The sequence below is a fragment of the Pantherophis guttatus genome, chromosome 3, assembly GCF_059756535.1.
Source record: "Pantherophis guttatus breed Tessera chromosome 3, ASM5975653v1, whole genome shotgun sequence".
Taxonomy (NCBI): Eukaryota; Metazoa; Chordata; class Lepidosauria; order Squamata; family Colubridae; genus Pantherophis; species Pantherophis guttatus.
This window is the reverse complement of record NC_142065.1, coordinates 157,269,648-157,292,088: the sequence shown is the minus strand read 5'-3', so window position 1 is coordinate 157,292,088 and position 22,441 is coordinate 157,269,648. Positions and strand designations below refer to the sequence as shown.

The 22,441-nt window shown below is 36.4% G+C and overlaps 1 long non-coding RNA gene across 2 annotated transcripts in view; it reads left to right on the top strand.

Annotated features, from left to right (window-relative positions):
* The window catches only part of LOC117672364 (uncharacterized), a 44,780-nt gene extending 34,712 nt beyond the window's left edge, over window positions 1-10,068 (top strand). For both annotated transcript variants that reach the window (XR_009620105.1, XR_004593199.3), the window contains 2 exons: window positions 8,218-8,393; window positions 9,584-10,068. This is a non-coding gene — a long non-coding RNA (uncharacterized LOC117672364). The remainder of the gene's footprint in view (window positions 1-8,217; window positions 8,394-9,583) is intronic.
* The last annotated feature ends 12,373 nt before the right edge of the window (window positions 10,069-22,441 follow it).

Genomic DNA, 22,441 nt, shown 5'->3' with positions numbered 1-22,441 from the left:
GTTCGGTGGTTCGAATCCCTAGCACAGGTCTCCTGCGTGAACATGGGGTTGGACTAGATGACCTCCAAGGTCCCTTCCAATTCTGTTTCCGTTAAATCTAAGTTAAAACCCGTATGTGTATTAAGTCTACACTAAACTCAACATAGCTAATTTTTTTTAAAGTAAACAGACAGGAAAAGAAATTGGGGATGTTTGCTGACTTAACTTTAAAATCCCAACTACATCCTCTGAAATCAAGCATGGCTTGCTTCTGTTCTTTTGTATAAAAAAAATAGGATCTTGTCTAAAGGCATACCCTTACTAATGACAACCATTGTTCTATAGGGAGTGATATGAGAAGAAGGTGTTTTAAATAAAGATACTTTAACAACTAGACATCCCAGAGTAGAAGCCTTGAAGTTCCTGAAGCCATGGATGTCCTATTGTTGAGGAAGGAATGGCATTGTTATATTGCTGTTTTGCCTGATCTGAATATCTTGATTTAGTGGTCCAAAAAGATGCACAAAGACAAAGCTCTGAATGGAGTAAGTTCAGATCCAGGAAGGCCCAGCCACCTCCTTAAGGGTTTAGCTGCAAGAAAAGAATACTGAAAGGGCTCTGTTTGTCTTGTAATCTAATAGCTGATTTAGAGTTTCCCGCAACCAGTCATAGCCATCACAACATATCTATCCTGCAAAGAGGAAGTTGAAGGATAAGCATACATTGCAGATGGCTGCAGACAGGTTGGTTCAAACATCTTCCAAATCCCAACTGCGCATTGTGCAGAGGTGCGTAGGCTGCATGCTGATTGGTTGACCAACTTCCTGTTTTGTGCTCGGGTGTTTGAGTACCTCTAACCAGAACATTAAAATTCACAGATGTATGAATGCAACAGCTATGCAACTGTCTACAAACAACAGAGATAGATGTTCCATCACTTGCAGCACCAGACAAGTCTGCTTAACCCTCTTTACTAGTTAGACTCAGATTTAGTTCCTTAAGCAGATTGGGCTTCTGATAGCTCAAATAATTTTCTCCCAAAGAAACATGAAAGCAGGAGAGTGGCAGATCTGAGAGCTGCCCATCAACTCTGTATCTCTCCTTGAGTGACTTCAGGTATTGATCTATTGATGGGATTCAAAATGAGGTTTTTTTCTTCTCTATATATGCCCAGTGTGGATTATTCAGCAAGTTCTGAATCATCCTCTCCCCTTAGAAAAGTTCCCAGTTCTGATTATCTTAAAAATGATTTTTTAAAAAAAATTATTAAAACCTCACCTTTAGGGCAACCCGCTTTGATGAAATTTGCGTTCCAATCATCCTTTCATCAGGATACATACCTGCATTCTTCCTGTCACAAGTAAATGCCTTATTCTCCATTATGTAAATAATATATGAACAGTGTGTCAGGGGTTAACTTATTCTTCACTTCTTAATGTATTCATACTTTACCACTCCCATAATTAGCTCCACCCATTGTATATATAAGGAGCTGCATACGTTCATTCTGTGCTTCTATCTGTGAATATTCAGTGAATATAGAATGCCTTATGTAAATAAAGAGAGATATATTTGAACTCTTAATTCTTGAACAATTTATTGAGTCTGATCCTGAAAATATCGCAACAATCTGGTAGCAGAGGATGGTTGAATTGACTCAATAAAAACTTAAACATGTCTAAAAGAGATAGGCCCAACACCAGGGCATACAGCAAAGAAATGGAAGCGGATCAAGAAATAATAGATGAGTCCACAAATGCAATTTCGAGAGAATCTGAAGAATACACCACAGAAGATGAAGAAATAATAAATAAAGATGATGACCAAGAAGAAAACGAAATAGAATACAACGAACTCAGGTCAGAGATACTAAAACTCCTAAAGAGCCAAAAGAGCGATGAAAGTCTTGTCGCGGACCTCCAAGATATACTAAAAAACAACGGAGCAGCGAGAGAGAAGCACATCGCTACTGAAAAACCAAAAGACTCAAAAATAGTAAGTGATATGCTTACAGATAAAAATGCAGCGAAGAAGAAAACCAACAATCCCGCGCAAAATTTCGAATGGCAGCCATCTTGGTTTCAACGGACTCCCAAGATGAGTGAAGCAGAGCCAATCAGAAGGCAGGATTCAAAATGTCTGGCGCGAAAAGCCTTACTCGATACGAAAAATGAAAAAGAAAAAGTATATACCTCAGAAGAATCAGAAACAGAGAATGAAGAAGATTCGATAGACACACAAATAAAATCAGCAATGAAAACGCTTTTTGCTGCATTTGGGCCGAAACTGAAGATTACTAAAAAATCAACCAAAAGGCAAGCAAGCGAGCCAACGCCTCAAAATCTACCCGCTCCTATCCAGACGGCGAAAACACCGACACCTGAACCCAGAGAGCCCTGCAGATATCACCCCACACCGCAGACTGATCCAAGAACCAGCACCTTCAACAAAAGAAGACGAGCGCCCGCCATCACCAGGACTCCCAAGATCGAGCCGGAGACTGATTCATTGGAAGAAGAACGAAGCGGGGGAGCTGCAGCAGCGAGAACCTCTCACGATGACTCCAGGAATGAAATGAGCAACGCGCATGCACGGGACTACGCAGACAACCCAGGAAGTCTTGAGATGCAGAGAGAACCATGCAGACTCGTTGCGAGCATTCCCACGCCGTTTTGCAATTTTCGACATTTGCAAGACCACGGACTACCCCTGGTTGTAAGTAATGGACCCAACAATGTTGGGAATTTACCCAGTGACTTCCCAAAGCTGAGAATAGATGGCATTAATTTGCAAGAATGGTATCAGCAGCTCCAGGTTGTCTTTATGAAAGAAAACTTAATGTTTTTTATTACCAACCCCCCAAAAAGACCTTGGACTCTAAAGTTAGATTGCTTACATCATAGAGCATTTTTCCTATTAATTTCCAGTGTGTCCCCTGCCATGTATCACAGTATTAAGCAAAATCTGACTGTCTCAGAAATTATTCAATGCATTTTTAATTTGTTTCACAGTGAAAGCGTAGCCACTACCACAAGAATGTCTAAAGATTTCTTCTCTTCTAGGATAAAGCCAGGGGTTACCATAAGTGAACATTTAATATCTTTAAACAAGATTAGAGCAGAACTGCATTTAAGGGGGGAAGTGATTTCAGATCAAACGATGAAAAGTGTTATCATCAATTCGCTTGACCATCATGGGATAATTATATGTCACACTTAGACACAATCAATCTAGGATACTTATCCATAGAAAGTCTATCCAATAAGTTAATAGCTGAAGACAATTCAAGGAGGAGTCGTTATAACAACCAAATAGAACACAAACAATACAAAAGGGTAGCATTTCAAGAAAGATATCATGAAACATTTAGGTGCCACAATTGTGGATCTAAGGAACATAATAGGAGGGATTGTCCCAAAATTCAAAAAGATAGACATAGGTCAGAATATAGAAATAGGTACAACAACAGACAGTCTTCCAATGATAGACTTAGGTATAGAAGTCCACCCAACTATAGAGAATATAGAGGGGGCAGAGATAACTCAAAGGATAGAAAATCTGGCTCACTGAATGGGCTAAACAAACATGACAACATTAACACACCACAACCAGAGAACAATAATTGGCTTATTGATTCTGGAGCAACTAATCACACTACTAATAATAAAAACATATTATCTTCATTTGTAGAAGATAAATTTGTAATCAAAGTGGCTAACCAAGAAAAAGTTCAAGTTACAGGTAGAGGGAATGTAATCTTACCTGGCTTAGGAAAAATAGAGGGAGTATTACTAATACCTGAAATTCCTCATAATATACTTAGTGCCATAAAATTAAGCAGAGATTCTGACATTAACATTGTGTTCTCAAAAGGAAAAGCAACATTAGAAAAAAAACAAAATAAACATAGGTACAGTAATAACCAAAGGAGGTCTACCTTACTTAATGACAAAAGAAGAATGGTTACACAACATTGATTCAAATATGGAAAATGATAATGAAATAGATAATGAAGAGAATAGTAACAGTGACAATGAAGAACGTGAGGTAACCCATAATCATAAAGATACACACAATGATAAAAAACCTAAGATAGGTAAACCAATTCATGATGAGTGTGCTCATGTCTTACATAGGAAATTAGGACATGCCAGTTTTCCTGTAGTACAAAAGATGACTGAACATGCAGAAGGTGTTAAAATAAAAAATTGTGAAAACTATTTGGAATGCTCAGTATGTAAATCTACAAAGCTCAAAACTAGTCCCAGACCTAGAAAGTCAACGAGATCAACCAACAAAATTTTTGATTTGGTACATATGGACCTAGTTGGTCCACTAACACCATCAATTACTTATAAAAAATGTTATTTTCTAACAATTGTGGATGATTATAGTCGTTATGGATTTGTTTACACATTAAAACATAAGGATGAAACTTTTCAGAAATTTAAAGAGTTTTACAAACGTATAGAGACACAACACAATATTAAAATAAAACAAATTATGACAGATAGGGGATGTGAATTCATGTCTAAGGAATTCTCCCAATGGCTAAAAGACAGAGGGATGTTACATTACACATCTAGTCCATTTTCTGCATTCCAGAACGGAGTGGTAGAGAGAAAGAACTCAACATTACAAACCATGATTAGATGCACTTTAGAAGATGCTGGCTTAGGTAAACAATTCTGGTCAGAAGCCCTACAATACTCTAATTACACACAAAATAGAACTTGGTCCAGCATTGTAAATAAGACACCATACGAAGTGATGTATAATAGGAAACCAAAATTAGCACACATGCACATATTTGGAGTCACTGCAGACGTACACATATCTAAACAACTAAGGCGCAAAGGTGAGAACGTATCCAGGAGACTTAGGTTCATGGGATACGAGACAGGTACAAAAGGATACAGATTTATCGATAATAATAATAAATTCATAGTCACCAGAACAGCTGTGTTCCATGAACAGGCCAACTGGTCTAAAATACATCTTAATGAAATATTCCCAAACACCAATACAGATACCAAACTTCAAGAAAAAAGAATTAGAGAAGAGCACAGTAACAATACACATAAAAATAGAATTAAAACATGGACAAACAGTCGACATAAAATAAAGACAGATTCATTAACTAAAAAAGAAGCAAGATATTTACATGACAATGATAGTAAACCAGAAAAAACAACCAGAAGTAGCAGAAATCAAATGCCAAATAAATACAAAGATTATGTAATGTATATGGATAGAGAATCACCAATACCTAACACATATGAGGAAGTGTTAAAGCTTCCTCCTGAAGAAAAGATAAAATGGGAAGCAGCCATGACTAAAGAGATGGATAGTTTACGAGGGCTAAATGTGTTCACCCCTACAGTTGCACCAAAAGACAAAACTATCATTGGCACTAGGTGGATATATAAAATTAAGAATTTAGAAGGAGGCAATACTCTATACAAAGCTAGATTAGTTGCACAAGGTTATGCACAGAAATATCCCGAGGATTATACAGACACATACTCCCCCACAGTAAGAACAGAGAGTGTCAAAACAGCTCTGGTTATAGCATCAGCACTCAACCTTGATGTATTTCAATACGACATACAGACTGCGTACCTACACGCAAATTTAGATAAGGAAATATATGTAAGAGCACCCCACAGTCAATACACAAACAAAAATGAGACTTGGTTATTAAATAAAAGTTTATACGGGTTAAAACAATCTGGTAAACAATGGTATGATTGTTTAGTAAAAGTTCTCAAAACTATGAATTTCAATGCCACTACTGCCGACAATTGCTTCTTTGTTAAAAAAGATAATAATTCTCTAGAATTTGTACTAATCTATGTGGATGACATTTTATACATAGGTAAACATAAAGAAAGGAAAGAGACATTTGTAACAAAACTAAATGAACATTTTTCATTGAAATCTTTGGGTAAAGTAAATAAGTATCTTGGTGTTCAAATCAGTAAAACCAGAAGAGGATTTAAGCTCTCTCAAAGGGACAAAATCATAGAGCTCTTGAATAAATGTAACTTAAGTAACGCTAAGCCATGTGACACTCCCATGCAAACTGATTTTTTGAAGAATACAGAAGAATCATCTCCTGAATTCAAAGACAATACATTCTACAGGTCTGTCATAGGTTCACTTCTTTACATCTCCAATTGGACTAGGCCTGATATTGCTTTGCCTCTCAATTTATTGTCCAGACACGTTAGTAAACCATCACTATACCATTGGGAAGCTGTCAAAAGGATATTAAGATACTTGAAAAATAGTTTAGACTTCTGTTTATTGTTGGAACCTAAAAATGTCAAAGAGCCCATCCTCACATGTTATGCCGATGCGGATTGGGCTGGAGATACCTCATGTAGAAAAAGCACATCTGGTTATATATTCTTTCTCAATGACTGTCCAGTTTACTGGTATACTGGCAAACAAGAGTTAGTAGCCACTTCAACAACAGAGGCAGAATATGTTTGTCTATCTAAGGCAGCTAATAACCTTGTATGGTTTAATGATTTACTCTCTGACGTTTGGAAAAAACCCATTTTGCCTTTTATCATGCATGAAGATAACAAAGCTGCTATCGAAATATCTAGATCTGATGCCATTGGACAAAGATCCAGGCATATAGATATAAAATTTAAACACGTGAGACAGTTGTCTCAGGATGGATTTATCAAAGCAGTTCATTGCGAAACATCAGAGCAAATAGCTGACATATGAACTAAGCCTTTGCCATCTAAGCAACATAAATACCTGACTTCTAAGTTACATGTATTATATTGTTCTGAATCTGAATGTAATTGTTGTAATATATCGAATCGGCATTTAGAGGGGGATTTGTCACAAGTAAATGCCTTATTCTCCATTATGTAAATAATATATGAACAGTGTGTCAGGGGTTAACTTATTCTTCACTTCTTAATGTATTCATACTTTACCACTCCCATAATTAGCTCCACCCATTGTATATATAAGGAGCTGCATACGTTCATTCTGTGCTTCTATCTGTGAATATTCAGTGAATATAGAATGCCTTATGTAAATAAAGAGAGATATATTTGAACTCTTAATTCTTGAACAATTTATTGAGTCTGATCCTGAAAATATCGCAACACTTCCTCCAATCCTTCACAGTAAAAGTTTTAGAAGGCAGACTGGCATATCACCTGAGCAAAAGCCCCCATCTCAAAATAGGAGGGGTGAAAGGGAAAGAAGATTCCTCATCAGCATTTCCGCATATCTCTTCATAGGCACCATAATGTTCTTCTTTATCAACGTAAAATGTCAAGGTTGTTAGAACTGCAGGCAAAATACTCTCAGGGCAAACTGAAGAGAAAGTGGTTTGAATTGAAAGCGGATACTTCATTAGGAACTATTAAGGCTCTGTGGAACCACAAATTCATTTTTGTTTCCATTTGAATATGAGGAGAAAAAAAACAATGGGGCAAGCAAGAGTACAAAGAATATACAGTATAATTGGAGAATAAGTCTGGGAGGCCGGCTAGAAATGTTACTGGTTAGGATAGTACATAAATATGAATACACTCAGGAAAAAGGAAGAGAAGCTTCTGGATTTTGTTTTTAAGCCGAAGAGTGATATTGAAATGCTACTTTTGTGAAAACGTGCTCTATAAGCGATTGATTTAAGGAACTCAGAGAGTAGAAATAATATTAATCCCTTCATTAGCGATGCAAAGACAATAAGCTTCCTTAGCCAAATAAGATATTTTAAAAAATTTTCCCAAAGTTTCATGATTATATTGCAGCATCCATACAAAACGAATAACAAATAACGGTAACGGTAAATATTCCATGAAAAATTGTCATTATTTGCTTTGCCTGGGACAGATCAAAAGCACATAACTTAGCAGGGGAAAAGAGTGCTTTTATTCAAGTGGAATGATTCAATTTTAAAAAGTAATATGGAAACTACTTGCCAATATAGTGCCTCACAAGGCAGATACTTTATTTCACAGGCACTTTAACTGCAAAAATATATATCAGCAATACTTAGAGTCAAATGAATCATAATAAGAGTTTTTTTTTTCCAGGTATAAGAAAAGAAGAAGGAAATGGCCAAATCCATTAGTATTACTGATTGAGTAATCCAGTTTTTTTGCACAACCAGAAAAGCCATCGTATGTCTAATTAATCTAATTTTGTTGGGTGTGCGGCTTTGCACTTATATCTTGATATTTATGTTTTACTTTCAAGGAATCCGCTGATACAGTTCCTTATTCCTTTAACAATATTCTGGATGGAGCTGACCTTGAAACCAACGCAATGCTGTGGATGCATTATCGGTATTATCAATGCTATCAGCATTATCAGCAGATGTCCCCAAGACACCGAAATCTGACTTAGAACCAAAAGATTGAGACAGCTGACAGGTAATTTATACATACCTGCCCTGGATCCTTGCAGAGCCTATAATTTGTTAATAATATAAATAGTTGCTGATTTATCATGTACATTAACTGATTCTGTGATGCAGTCTTACTGCATTTGTTGCATAATTCAATGTGCCAAGAAAATGACAACGCTAATAGAGCTCAGTCATGGAGCCCTGAATTCTAGATGCTTCCTTATGAATGATCTTATATACATATAAATAGGAATCACATGGATATGTCACCAATTTGAGGCAGGAAGTGTCAAGAAACAAGGCACAGCTTGATCCAAGCTTTATTTTTTCCTAGGGTGGGAAGCCTCCTGAGTTTCTTACACTAATTAAAATCAGGGTGGGGTTATTCTGGCTTTATTTCTTATACTTTCATCTTTCTCAGCTCTGTAATCTTTTCTGGAAGTCTTCCTTTAATGGCCCACCCCTTCCCTCCCTCCTCCCTCTCTTCCTTCTCCTCAGGGTGAGCTCTATATTCCTTCAGAGTGGAAGAGAGTCATGCAAAGCTGCCAGCACATTATTCTATGCACTGCTTTTCTATTCATTTGGGTTCTTTCAGCAATGGAATATGTACGCAGGTTTTTCACGAGACAGTAGACAAATCTGAGAAGGATCTGCCTTCTTTTTTTCTCCTGCCTCCATTTTCCCCCTCTTTTTTCTGTTACATTAACAGTAGCGCCACTATCAAGCTCATTCATCAGTATTTTACCCCAAGGATCTGTTCACAAAAAATGAGACATTTAGAATAAAATGGCCATGAAGACTATCTTTATAATTATCTAGAAAAGAAAAAAAACTAGTCACCTTCTGGGATGCCTTAATCTGAGAAAAAAAACTTCTTATAATATGGAAACCTTCATACACATATCTTTATACTGAGGCAGGCCATAGATTTATTTGGTCTAATGTTATCTATGAGGTCTCAGATGTTACATCTTTTCTAACCTGCTCTACAGAGTAGAGAGTTGGTCTCTGACAGAAAACCACTTGAAGAAACTAGAAGCATTTGAAATATGGATTTACAGACGGCTGTTACATATAAACTGGGTTAATAAAATCACAAATGAGGAGGAGTAAGCCACCTGGGAAAACAAAGCCATTAAAAAGCAAAAGTTAGAATATTTTGGACATGTGATGCAACACCCAGAAAAATACAGCATCCTTTCCTTAATCCTCTAGGGAAAGATTGAAGGCAAACGAGGTCCAGGCAGAAGAAGAACATCATGGCTTCAAAACCTAAGGGACTGGTTTGGACAAAACACAGCAGCATTTTTTCATGTGGCTGTTGACAAAAATAGGATTGCCAACATGATCGCCAACGTCCAATGATGGATATGGTACAAGAAGAAGAAGAAAAAGAATGTTGTCTATTCTGAAGAGCAATATCTCTCCAAGAAAGTGGGCAGAATATTCTATTATTCCTCGATCCTAAAGTCATTTAAAAGTAGAATTAGGAATAGTGACAAAGGGTATCTATATCAAAAATTCACACTCTATAACCTATCTTTCTACTACTCCAGGCTTTAGGATATGAACTCAGAATTTCTCCATGGTTGTTTCTGACCAGACATTTTTATCTAATTTCTTTCATGCTGACTTTGTCTGTTGTTAACCTAGGCAACTTGTTCTACCTCAGAGTAAATACTATTCCACTTAAAATATATTCAATAATATTCCAGAGTAAGATTTTTTTTAATTGGGGGAGGTGTTAGCAGTTGATTGGGTTTACTGGATTCATTTAAGAAAATTTTTGGCAGTTTTCTAGAACACTGGTATCAATATAACATACCCAGTCATATCATTGTATTAGCAAGAACAAATACAGTAAACAATTATGACAGTAGGAAAGTATGATTACAGAAGACTGGGGTTATTTTGGCATTATGCTTAACCAATTACAAAGTCAAATAGAAGTCTAACAATGAAAACATTTGGCAAATGGCCATAGCTCAGTAGCAGAGCAAATGCTTTGCATGCAGAAAATTCCACTTTCAAACATCAGCATCTGAAAATATAAAACTTTCAGATGGAAGTCTTAGAAAACTTCAATAGATCATTGTATATACTAGTGTGGAAGAAGGCAGCTTAAATGTCTCTATTCTTCCAAGAGTTTAAAACAAATTAACATAATTTGTTAATTAACTGGGACATTTTGCTTGAGCAGGGCACCCTTGGATGCAAATCTATGAAGTGGTAAAACAGTCTACTTCTAACAGTGAGTAGCCACATTGCTTTACAGGCCAACAGAAGTGCCTGACAACAGTTTTATGAAGTCATGTCAACTCACCAAGATATAACAACAGTGCTTTATATAACAAAGAATCTCACAATGTATATTTTTTCTGACTCACATAGGCCTATGTGAGTAGACAGTTCCAGAGTACTCCAATTCAATCGCCCTTCCCATCAAATCATAGCAAACAGTCACTGCATTAGCCATGTGAAAAGGAACACCACACACATACAGCAGTGGCGCTCAATCTCTTCAGCTCATCAGCCCTTTTATAAACTTTCAGATTGTTCCTCAATTCCCAAATATTTCTTTTATGAAAATAATTTAATATATACCATATTTTTTGAAGTATAAGACACACCTTTTTCCCCCCAAAAAGAGGGTGAAAATCTGGGTCGGTCTTATACTCTGAATGTAAACCCGCCCAGCTTCTCAAAGCTTCAGAAAAGAAGCCCCCAAACAGAGCTTCAGAGGCTTTTTTTCTGAAGCTCTGTTTCAGAGGCTTTCAGAGGCAGGAAAAAAGGTTTTTTCTGAAACAGTTTCAGAAGTTTCAGAGGCAGAAAAAAAAAAAGGCACAGAACTCACAACAAAGGAACCTGTTGCTAAAATTCACCTCTGATTGGGGGTATTCCGGGAGGCCGATCCACCTGCCAATCAGCTTTTTTCTTATTTTCCTCCCCAAAAACTAAGGTGCATTTTATACTCTGAAAAATACAGTGCTGCTTTAACAAACAGTGCTACAAACAACAACAGCAGCAATAATAGAGACAACTCAAGACTGCTTTCACTGGTGGCTGATCATTCAGTCTGGGGTAACACTAACTTGCTTCAAGCCATCTCACTATCAGAACTAGAAAATTCTTTCTGAAAGCTTTTGAAAATGTTGCTGTTTATTTATTGTTTATTTATTTATTGGTTCGATTTATATGCCACCCTTCTCCGGAGACTCAGGGCAGCTTACAATGCGTTAAGCAATAGCCTTCATACTTTTGTATATACCTGCTTAGTAGGGCTTTCGCCCCCCCCCCCCAGCGGTGTTCTTTTTTATACAAAGTCAGCTTATTGCTCCCACAATCCAGGTCCTCATTTTACCTACCTCGAAAGGATGGAAGGCTGAGTCAACCTTGAGCCTGGTGAGATTTGAACTTGTAGTAATTGCAGGCAGCTGGTGCTATTTAACAGCACTTCAGTCTGCTGCGCCACCAAGGCTCATGCTCTTAAACCATTTCTCCTCACCAGAAATTGTTCCTGATTGATATTTCCCCTTCAAAATAGAACTGGGAAGGTGCCACGTGTGGCTTAAATGTCATGCTTTTGAAATCTATAGCTGGGTGCTGTAGTTTACATGGTCAATGATGTCCTTCCTATAGCCTTGAAAAATGCTTCAGGAGAGTTCATTAGTATGTCTGTTTCAAAAGGTTACTCCTACACATTGTTTCCGCAAGTCTAATCTAATTGACTATTACTGCTTTCACAGGCTTTTCAGAATGCAGACTCCTTCCAGTTGAGTCATTGTTGGTTTTATTATGAAACTAAACATAAGCAACACCAAAGAGAAGACATCTGATTGCTGTTCAAGAGCCATGAGAGAACATCAGGGAGGAACCCGCAGCTCCACTTTCTGATTCAATGGATTACTGCAGCTGTTGCTGCTGCTGCTGCTGTTGGAGTTTGTGAATCTATATTTGGCTAGCTGCCTCCAAGGCTACCCCACAACTTCCCCTCCTATTTTAATTCAACAGTAATCCATTGGGCCTTTTCTATTCTAGTTTACATTTTATGAAAAGCAGAAAGGTGGGTAATGGAAGAGAAAAGGAGTCACTGCTATCTATTTCAATTGACAAGATTTCAAGATTAATAGAATATACCCCATTCCCACATACACCAATTGATCAATTCTTATTAAGGATCTTGTTTGTAGTGGAAATGATAGATTGCACATGGGCATTAAAAGGGCTTTTTTAAAAAATAATGGTGGGTACAGCTTTACCTGTAATTCTATAGAACTAGTATATACTGTAGACAGTGGTGAAATCTAAAATTTGTTACAACCGGTTCTGTGGGCGTGGCTTGGTGGGGGGAGGGTAATGTGACTGGGTGGGCATGGCCAATTTTTTTCTCTTTTAAAACCATTTTTTCTACAACCTCTTCAGTGAAGAGGTTGTAAAAAAATGTGTTCAAAAGACTCTGACGATTCCAGCTGAGTTGTCTGATTGGCAGAGGCTTTTTTTCTTTTAAAAGCCTCTGCCAATCAGACAACTCAGCTTGGATCATCAGAGGCATTTAAAAGAAAAAAAGCAGGCAAGTCAGCTGGGATCATCAGCTGACGATCCCTTTGATGATCCCAGCTGAGCCGCCTGATCATTAGAGGCTTTTTTTTATTTTTAAAAGCATCTTTTTGGCCGAAGAGATTGTAGAAAAAATGCTTTTAAAAATTAAAAGAAAAAGCCTCTGATGATTGTGTGGCTCAGCTGGGCATGTGGGGGGGGCAGGATTTTTGCTACCGGTTCTCCAAACCACCCGCCTCCATTGCTACCGGATCAGGTGATCTGGTCCGAACCGGGAGCATTTCACCCCTGACTGTAGAGAGTGTAAAGGGTGGCCTTAACAGTGAAAGGGAAGATTCATTGTCAAGGCAATAAACAGATAAATCGGGATTAACCCATGTGACAGAGCTAGTTTGGTATAGTAGTTTAGGTACCAGACTAGAAAAAAGAGATCAGGACTTCTTGTCCTGCCTTAGCCATGAAGCTAGCTGGGTGATCTTGGGCCAATTCCTCTCTCGCAGTCCTAGGAAGCAGGCAAGAGCAAACCAATTCTGAAAATCTTGCTGAGAAAGCTGCAGAGATTAATCCAGGCAGTCTCCAGGGGTCAATACAGATTCAAAGCACCACCTTCAGAGAGAGAGAGAGAGAGAGAGAGAGAGAGAGAGAGAGAGAGAGAGAGAGAGAGAGAGAGAAATTAATTTATGAAAATATATCATATAGGCACAAACACATATCCCTGTTTAATAAAAGAGGGAAGAAAGAAACAAAGATTTGCTATAGCTATTCTAATAAAAGTCATTTTAGGCCTACATAGCATTTGTTTCTTAGTCTAGTTTACCTTTAGGGCTGACATACACTTGGTTTTAAAGTTTCTCCCATGCTGCTTCCTGTAGTTTGAGATACTGTACATTAGATAGGTCAGTGTATTCCCCCTTTTAAAATCCCTTTGATTTAGGAAGCCATGGGAGGGAGACCTAATGGAGAAATTGGATGGAAGAAGATTGTCAGCAGAAGGAACAAATCAAGGGAGAGGAAAGTGACTGCTGTCAAGAGACTTAATTCTAGCAATATGCCTGCCCTCTAAAATAACAATGCTCTCATTGCTAGCTAAAATAACTAGCTCTCATTGAGTGGGTGAGGTTGAGTCAGGGTCCAGTGTTACAGTATTAGATTGAATTATTCACCTCTTTCTTCCTGTGAAAGACTAACATGAAGCAAAGCAGATTCAGTCTCATAGTTATATTCTCATCTACCAAGCATGCTTTAGAAATAAGAAATAATTTGTAAGACAAAATGGACAGTTATTTTTGGTATTAGCATGTGTGACAAAGAACCCCTTAATTCCCCCAGAGCTTATTGCTTCAGATTGTGTATCTCCTTTGATATTATTTTTAGGATGTGTCGTTCTATCTGACTAGCAGCAAAAAGATGTTTTGCTCTGACTAATTGGAAACATAAGAACAAACAAACTCTTTTACTTTCCATCAGATTGAAAGAACCAAGCCCAGGTATTATTATCAGTCATTTTCTTTCTCAGAAAGTGATTAGAACCACTACTACTGCTGTCTGGCATTAGGAATAAGCTTGCTCCTACTGGTCTTCTGCCTGTCACAATGAAGAATATGTCTATGGACATTCTCAGTCATCCAGGTCATGGTTGTCCCGCAGGTACTTTTTCAAGAGGCAAATGGTTTTTCTTTGAAGACATTTTGCTTCTCATCCAAGAAAAGTTTTCATTCTGGAGCTGAAGAAGCTTCTTGGATGAGAAGAGAAACATCTTCAAAGAAAAACCAGAAAGTTCAGTTGCCTCTTGAAAAAGCACCTTTGGGACAATGAAGCATACGGTTTCTCTTGAAAAGTTCACATGCCATTTAGAGGTATATTAATACCTAGTATAAACACCAGAAACTTTGTAGGAAATTCAAAGTGGATTTCAGTTAACTTGCCTATCTACTTGTATTGCATTTCATTGATAAAATGCAGTTATTCATCTATCTTTTGGTCAGTGGTGTAATAAAATGTTCTCCCTTACTCTACCTACTTAATCTATGGGTAGGAATACCTGATAGCTCTGTAGCACCTATTAAGGATGAAGTTGTGTCTTTTAGATAAGGCGTGGCATTAAAGACAAAAAGAGGCAGACATACAATAAATGATTATGGAATGCTCAAATGAAAAGTCCACATAGAAATTCTTTGTCAAGCAAGAGAGAATAGAATCAAAACATTAGAGACCCAAAGGATAGGTAAAGATATATGACAGGTGAAGCAAAAGATACAGTAAGTTCTTGTACAAATACCTCATAATAATCATGTTGGCTCCGAAGAATAAATGCAGTCATTTAATCATTAAGAAAGGTCAGAAAAGCAAAAATTATTATGAAATGGATATATAATAATATAAGAAACATGATGGACTATCATAATTCCTTTAAAATTCTCAGCCCCCTTCCATAAAAAGCATATCTAAATTAGATATTAGATCTCTTATATCACAATCCCACAAACAATTTCTGTTTAGCTTGATAATTTATCCAATCATTTCAGTAATCTGCAAATTTTACTTTTCTTTCTTTCTTTCGAAAGAAAGAAAAAAGAAAAAAGGGGGGAAAGGGGAAAAAAGAAAAAAAGAGGAGAGGAATAGAATGGAATATCTGGCCATATGTTTTTTTCCAAGCCAAAATAGCAACTCGGTTTTTTGTTTTTTTTTTAAATCTTACTTCAGACCTGAATTAGAGTGCATTATCTCTGGAACATCCCAAATGGATCAAATTCTTGTTGAGACTCCCTGAACTGGACTAAGTGATGTTTATACACTCCTATTTTTCACCAAAAGAACTTGAAAATTATATTTTTGTGAGGTAAACACATACAAGCTACTTTTTGGAATCAAAACAGCAATATTAAAATATAAATTCTCTTTCATAATTTGCGAGGAGTTTTCAATATATTTAAATGTTAACAGAGGTTAGGTTTATACCATCATTGAAATCCTTGCTTTTATTCAGTTCTAAAGTTTCAGTGGATTATTCCATCTTGCAACTTCTGTTTTATTGGATATGGAAGTTTGATGTTTTCCAATGGTATAATTATTCTTTCAGAGCTTTCTAATCAGACACTAATGTCTTGTAATTATATGTATATACTTCACTGAATCTTTCTTCTCTTTTTATGTGGCCTTTACAGTTTGCACGCTAATTGCAGCTATATAGAGCATACAATATTATATTAAGCAAATTCATTAAAAAGGAGAAAAAGAACACTTACCTCAGAGAATTATTTATATAAATACCTAGGATTTATTTTAAACATCTGGTTTTTATCTTTCTTTTCTTGAAAGTTTTATAAATCAAAGGAAGGCTTACAATCAAATATTTGGGGGGAAATCCAGCAATTCATAATTTTTTTACATTTTTAGACATGGGATTGGGATAGTAATTGTATATTTTCTGGTGGTGGTGATGATTGGAACAACTGTGTTGGCAGCTGCATAAAACAATTTTTTGATATTGATAGTCTTTGCACAGAAATAAAAACAACAAAAAAGAAAATTGTTTTTATAAACCTTTAGCGAAGAAACAGAGAAGATGAAATATGCAGTTTTGGCCAAACCATGAGAACAGAAATATCTCCATTCTGTTAGTACCAGTAACTGAATTTGAGAGATGTACTTTTCTGATGTTAGAGGTAATAATAAGTTTTCATTTCTTCGGTTGTTCGTAAAAATGTCAAAATTCAGAATTAAACTTTTTCTAAATAAAAACTGGCCATCATAGCTTGTGATAATAATTTCTCTACTTTTACATTATATTATTCTGGTATCAAAAGAGTAGTCCTAACTTTGTATTTTTTAAAAAAACCATCACGTTTTTTCCCTATAGTTATATTTTTATACCTGTTCAGTTTTCTTTTTCTCTCAAAAACTAGTTGATTATCCCGTTGATCATTTTGAATGCTTTTTCTGTAACTTCTCTATTTCTTCTGTATGCCTGTCTTTGATTTTCTGTGCCTTAGAAAATATCAAATTAAACCATTCTGGTTGTACTTTACTACTCAACAAAGATGATGACTCACCATTTATCCATGTTTGTTAAACATTTGGTCAATCCAGTTTGTGCACACAACTTACACTTATTTTTGAGATCATCTTTCCAGCAAAGAATTCACATGTTTTTCTGAAATAAGAGAAATGCAGCCAATTTCATAAATGAGTAGTCAGAGGACAAGAAGAGCAGTTATTCCTTCTTTGCCTCAGCATACCAGCGTGAAATGATATGGCAACATGCAATTCACTGAAGTGAAAATTTCTATCTTCAAAACTGTCTGAATTACAAGTTTCATAATCAAAACCTATAACATTTTCTAAAAAATATTTTCTTCCTCTTCTTTCACCTCAGATGTTTCTGATCACCTGTTAAGAGGGAGGGAGAGAGGGAGAGGGAGAGGGAGAGGGGGAGAGAGAGGAAATGGAAATTGTGCATATGATTAATAAATGCTAATAAAGATGTTGCTGACTGGAGATTGGGGAGATAAACACTGGGGAAGAGGAAGGAAAGAAAAAAGATAAGAAAGAAAAAAAGATAAATTAGACACAGGCAACAGTAATCAAAAGTGATTTACTTAAATAACAATGAGAATTAACAGGGGAAGGAACTTTTGCTGAAAGATTAGAATGCCAAATTCGCTTTTTGATTATACCAATACAGTAAACTTCCAGTTTTGTAGACTCTTCTTCAGCATATTTTGTCTGCACTATAACTAATAAAAACTGACTTGGAAAAATACAGTTTTCCAATTTTTTTGGGAGGGAAACACATACAGTTTTCCAATTGTGCATAAAATTTTATATAGTATACATACTGTGAATTATATGATTACATAAATGGCATAGATTTTATGAACATTAGATTTAGATTTAACAGACATTCAGAGTTAATGGACACATGTTTCTTCAAACGATCTATTAAATCAAAGTTTACTGTATTATTAAACTACATTATTAGAATTAACAGTTAAGAACAGCCCTGCTGTTCTGGAACTTTGAAGTATTATATAATGTGAAATGTATTTCCTAGTTAATTGCTGCTATTTATTAGTAGCTGTAAATGTAATTGCTTAAATTATCTCCATATTTAATGGTAAAACTGATTAGAGCCTTAGCATTGTTTAAAAAATAAGTAGTACATCACTTATTATGTTGCTTTATATTTATTTTAAATTTTAGAAAATGTGAAGATTGGGAACCATGATCACATCTCTGTTAAACAAGTGTAAATAGAAATATCCTAACATATAAATCTTCTAGGATATGGGAGAGGGTTCAACTCCTTACTACAATCACGTCTGAGAAACAGGGATAACTATATAGTCATGTATCATTCTCTGCTTTATAGATGGATGGATGGATGGAAAGAAAGAAAGAAAGAAAGAAAGAAAGAAAGAAAGAAAGAAAGAAAGAAAGAAGAGAGACAGAGACAGACAGACAGACAGACAGACAGACAGACAGACAGACAGACAGACATGAAAAGAGGTACATAAAGGCACTGTGTGGCTTTAAAACTGGATCTTACCCTAATGAGAAGGTTGTATTGTGTCTGGGCGAATTTTTTTTTGTGGAGGAGGTTGTCTGTTTGGGCAATATCACGTACAACAATTCAAAATCCCAGGTTGCAAAAAGTGGTTTGATTGTTTTTCAACAGCTGCAACAAGTGTTCTGCATGGGATAGTTAGCACAGTACATGAGGAAAGGCTTGCACAAATGATTATTGGGAGCACCAGACAATGAAGTTAAAAGAAAAGAGGGCAAGGCAAGAGAACATCTTTACTTTGTTCCGTTCACTCTTCAGAAGCAGAGAGAGCTAAACCAGGTTGCTTATGAAACAGATTTGATAGATGTTTCACTCAAGCTGTTTTTGAAGTTAAGTTTACTTTATTGTCATTGCGCCTCGTACAACAAAATTAAATGCCGTTTTCAGTGGATATCCTACATAAGAAAACTATAAAAAAAAAAAAACACCACACATTCTTCACATTCTACACAATTGAATTGAAAACCCCAGATATTGCATTAATATTGCATTAATATTGCATTAATATTGCACCATACAGTAGAATTCAACATAGTTACTGCTCTGGGATAGAAGCTGTTTTTCAGCCTATTTGCCCTTGTTTTTATTGTTCTGTACTGTCTGCCAGATGGCAATAGTACAAAAAAAGCGGGTGCCCAGGATGAGATGGAACTTTAAGAACATTTTCAACTTTCTTAAGGCAGCGGGAGCTATAAAGCTCTTCCAAGGAGGGGAGAGGGCAACCAATGGGCAATTATGTTAACCCTCTGGAGCGCTGTCCTATCTGCCACTGTGCAATTAGCAAACCATACACAGGTGCAGTAAGTTAAGATACTCTCTATAGTGCAGCGGTAGAAGATCACCAGCAATTTTTCATTCAGTTGTTGTTTCCTGAGAAGTCTCAGATAATGTAATCTCTGCTGGGCCCTTTTGACCAGTGCTGCAATGTGAGCACCCTAGGTCAGGTCCTCATATGATAACACCCAAAAACTTAAAACTGGCCACTTACTCCACTTGGTCTCCATTGATAACCAAGGGCTGGATGACTGATCTATTCCTTCTGTAGTCCACTATCAACTCCTTGGTCTTATTGGTGTTAAGGACCAAAAGAGTGAAACATCCCTTGAAGAAACACAGCTCCATTAAAGACATTTTTTAAAGAAAGGTTTTTACCCACTGAATCTTTGGCTCTATGTTACTATTCTCTCCAAATAGTTGACTGAATAGCTGTTAATTGTCTATTAATTTCATTGTATTTGTGGGAATCAAATTCCCCACAGAAAGAATTCCATACTGAATATTGGAAACCAAAACCAAAAATTATGGGATAAAATTGGATCAGTTCAGAGTAGATATTAAAACTTTGTGAGATAATCAGGTTTATGCCATACAAATAGATAGGAACTGATAATTCAGGGACATGTGTAAGAGAACTTAGGAAAGTTAAAATAAAGGAACCAACTGCCAAGAAATATACTACTAATTAGCACTTAGTAGAATAACTATAAAGGCCTTGGAAAAGATATTCAGGTGCTATGATATGTCTGTACTTATATAGGTCAAAATCATGCAGGCAATGGCTTTCTTTGTGACACTCTATGGAAGTGATAAATAGACTTTCAAGAAGGACAGTGAGAATATTAGTGAGATATTTTGAACTGTGCTGTTGGCCAAAATTCCTTGGAATGCCATGGACAGTCAAATGGAGAAATTATAGGACAAATTAATGTAGAGTTCTCAGTCAAGGAATAAAAAACCAAACTCAGATTATCATGTTACCATACTTTTAATTCTTTGTCTAATAACCAGCTCCCCTGAGAACTCTGGAATGCTGGAAAAGGTAGAGGAAAAGAGAAGAAGAGGAGTGAATTAGATTGATTCAATTAAAGTGGAAGACTTGAAGGACTGGAAGGGAAGACTTGTAACTGGAAGGGTCCCAATAATAACATCCACTAATACTGAAATATGTAATGTCTGGGATATCCATGTTCCTGGATTTGGTTGCATTCTGTCTGTAAGGAACAGATAAACAACTTAGATATAAATATTAATGACACTCAAGTCTTAAAATAATATATCTAGTATGTGTGTTCTCACACAGAGGTGTCTTAGACACAATGGCTCAAGTACTTATAACCTTGTGACTTAATTACAACGCTGTAAAGAATTCTCAACAGGGCTGTCAATTAGCATGGCCTGGAAGTGGGCAGCTAGAACAAAGTGCAGTGGCAACAAGGCGCTGTGTGACACATTGTTCTGTGCCCTTTGTTAGAAAGCTTAGTGTAAGATTCTGGCATTAGACAATAATGTTTTAAACAGCTTTTAATCAAGATGATGGAGACCATGCTTTCCAGCATAAATCTGTCTGACGGCACTGTTCATCTTCAGAGTCCTTTCCACTCATGTCTTCTCCTGCTGATATCCAATCTGCTTCTGTCTGAAAGTCAGATTTTGTCAAAGTTCCTATAGTTTATAATGCTTATTTCCCCTTCTCAGCCCAAAAAGTGTGAAATTTGTTACAATCCAAGCAAATGTTGAAGACATTCTTGTTCACATCCACCCTGAATTAATTTAACAAAGTAGACAACCCATGAGCTGTTGGGCCATCATTTCAGATATATTTCCTTACCTGAATAGAATGACCACAGGTATGCAAAGAAATCAGTGGGAGCAGGAGTAACTTTAACTTTCTGCTGACTTTCCCTTTGAGCTTCTTTGTGGGAAGCTAGCAGGAAACATGGTTTGCCTCCCTCCCTCCCTTCATTGAAGAACCTTAATTTCTGTTTCAAGGCAGCTCAATCCCTGAGATATCCTAGCTTTTAGTTATGCCCAGAATTTGCCAAGATTTGGTACAAAAATCCAGGAATGTCTATGGAGATTCTCAGTCATCCAGGTCATAGTTGTCCTGGGTTCTTTTTCAAAAGGCAACTGGACTTTCTTTGTTTTTCTTGGAAGTTTCTTGAATGAGAAGTGAGACATCTTCAAAAAAAAAACCCAAAGAAAGTCCATTTGCCTTTTGAAAAAGCACCTTTGGGACAAAAACCCAGGAACCTTTTAAAAGCATTATAGGTCCAGCTATGAAAACTATTTTTGATATTTGGAATTTAAATTTCAACATCCCGTCTTTTCTTCACTTATTCATCCACACAGATTTCTCTGCCCTGCCAATGCAGAGCCAGTGTTCGACTTAATGAAGAATTAATTGTGGATGTGAATAAGAATATCTTCAATATTTACTTGGACATTGGAGGATCCCATCGAAATAAATGGGATAGACATGATTAGCTTTTTTTTTTTCACTGCAATTGATCTGTTGACCACAAACTATGTTTGTGGTCAGAGCCAATCCACTGTTTCTACATAACGCAAACAATCTTCTTAATTGGAATTGTTACTATTTTAAATAAAATAGCATGGTTTTAATTAAACTATGCTAATTTATCTTGGCTTTGGTATGTTAATTAAATTTTAATCCAGTTTATATATTCACAAGTTAATTAATATTAATATTTCAAGTTCTGACTAACTTTGTAAAGGTAATATATATATATGAATATCAATACAGAAATATAGATTTTCAAAGAGCAGCTAAAATGCTCAATTTGCACAGTATAAAAAATATATTTGTCCAACCTATTGTTATATGTTGATAAGAGTGGGCAGAAGGAAAAAGCCTTTAGGAAGACATGATTGCCCAAAATATATGTGAATCAGCCTTGAAAAGAGCTTGAAATAATATGAGTAACCTGATGATTCATACTGCTAACAGCTGAAAAATACAACAGGGGGAAAAAACCTGTGAAGCTCTACAACCTTTTTGTCTTTTGAAAATAAGCTGAGAATTTTAAAATCAATAGAGCTTTTTACAGGGACCAGCAGCAAGAGGATTTTGAATTGAAGCAATGTCAGGAAATATCCACAATTCAAGCTGAAGATTAGAAATGCTGAACTACAAAAGGGGGAAAACGCAG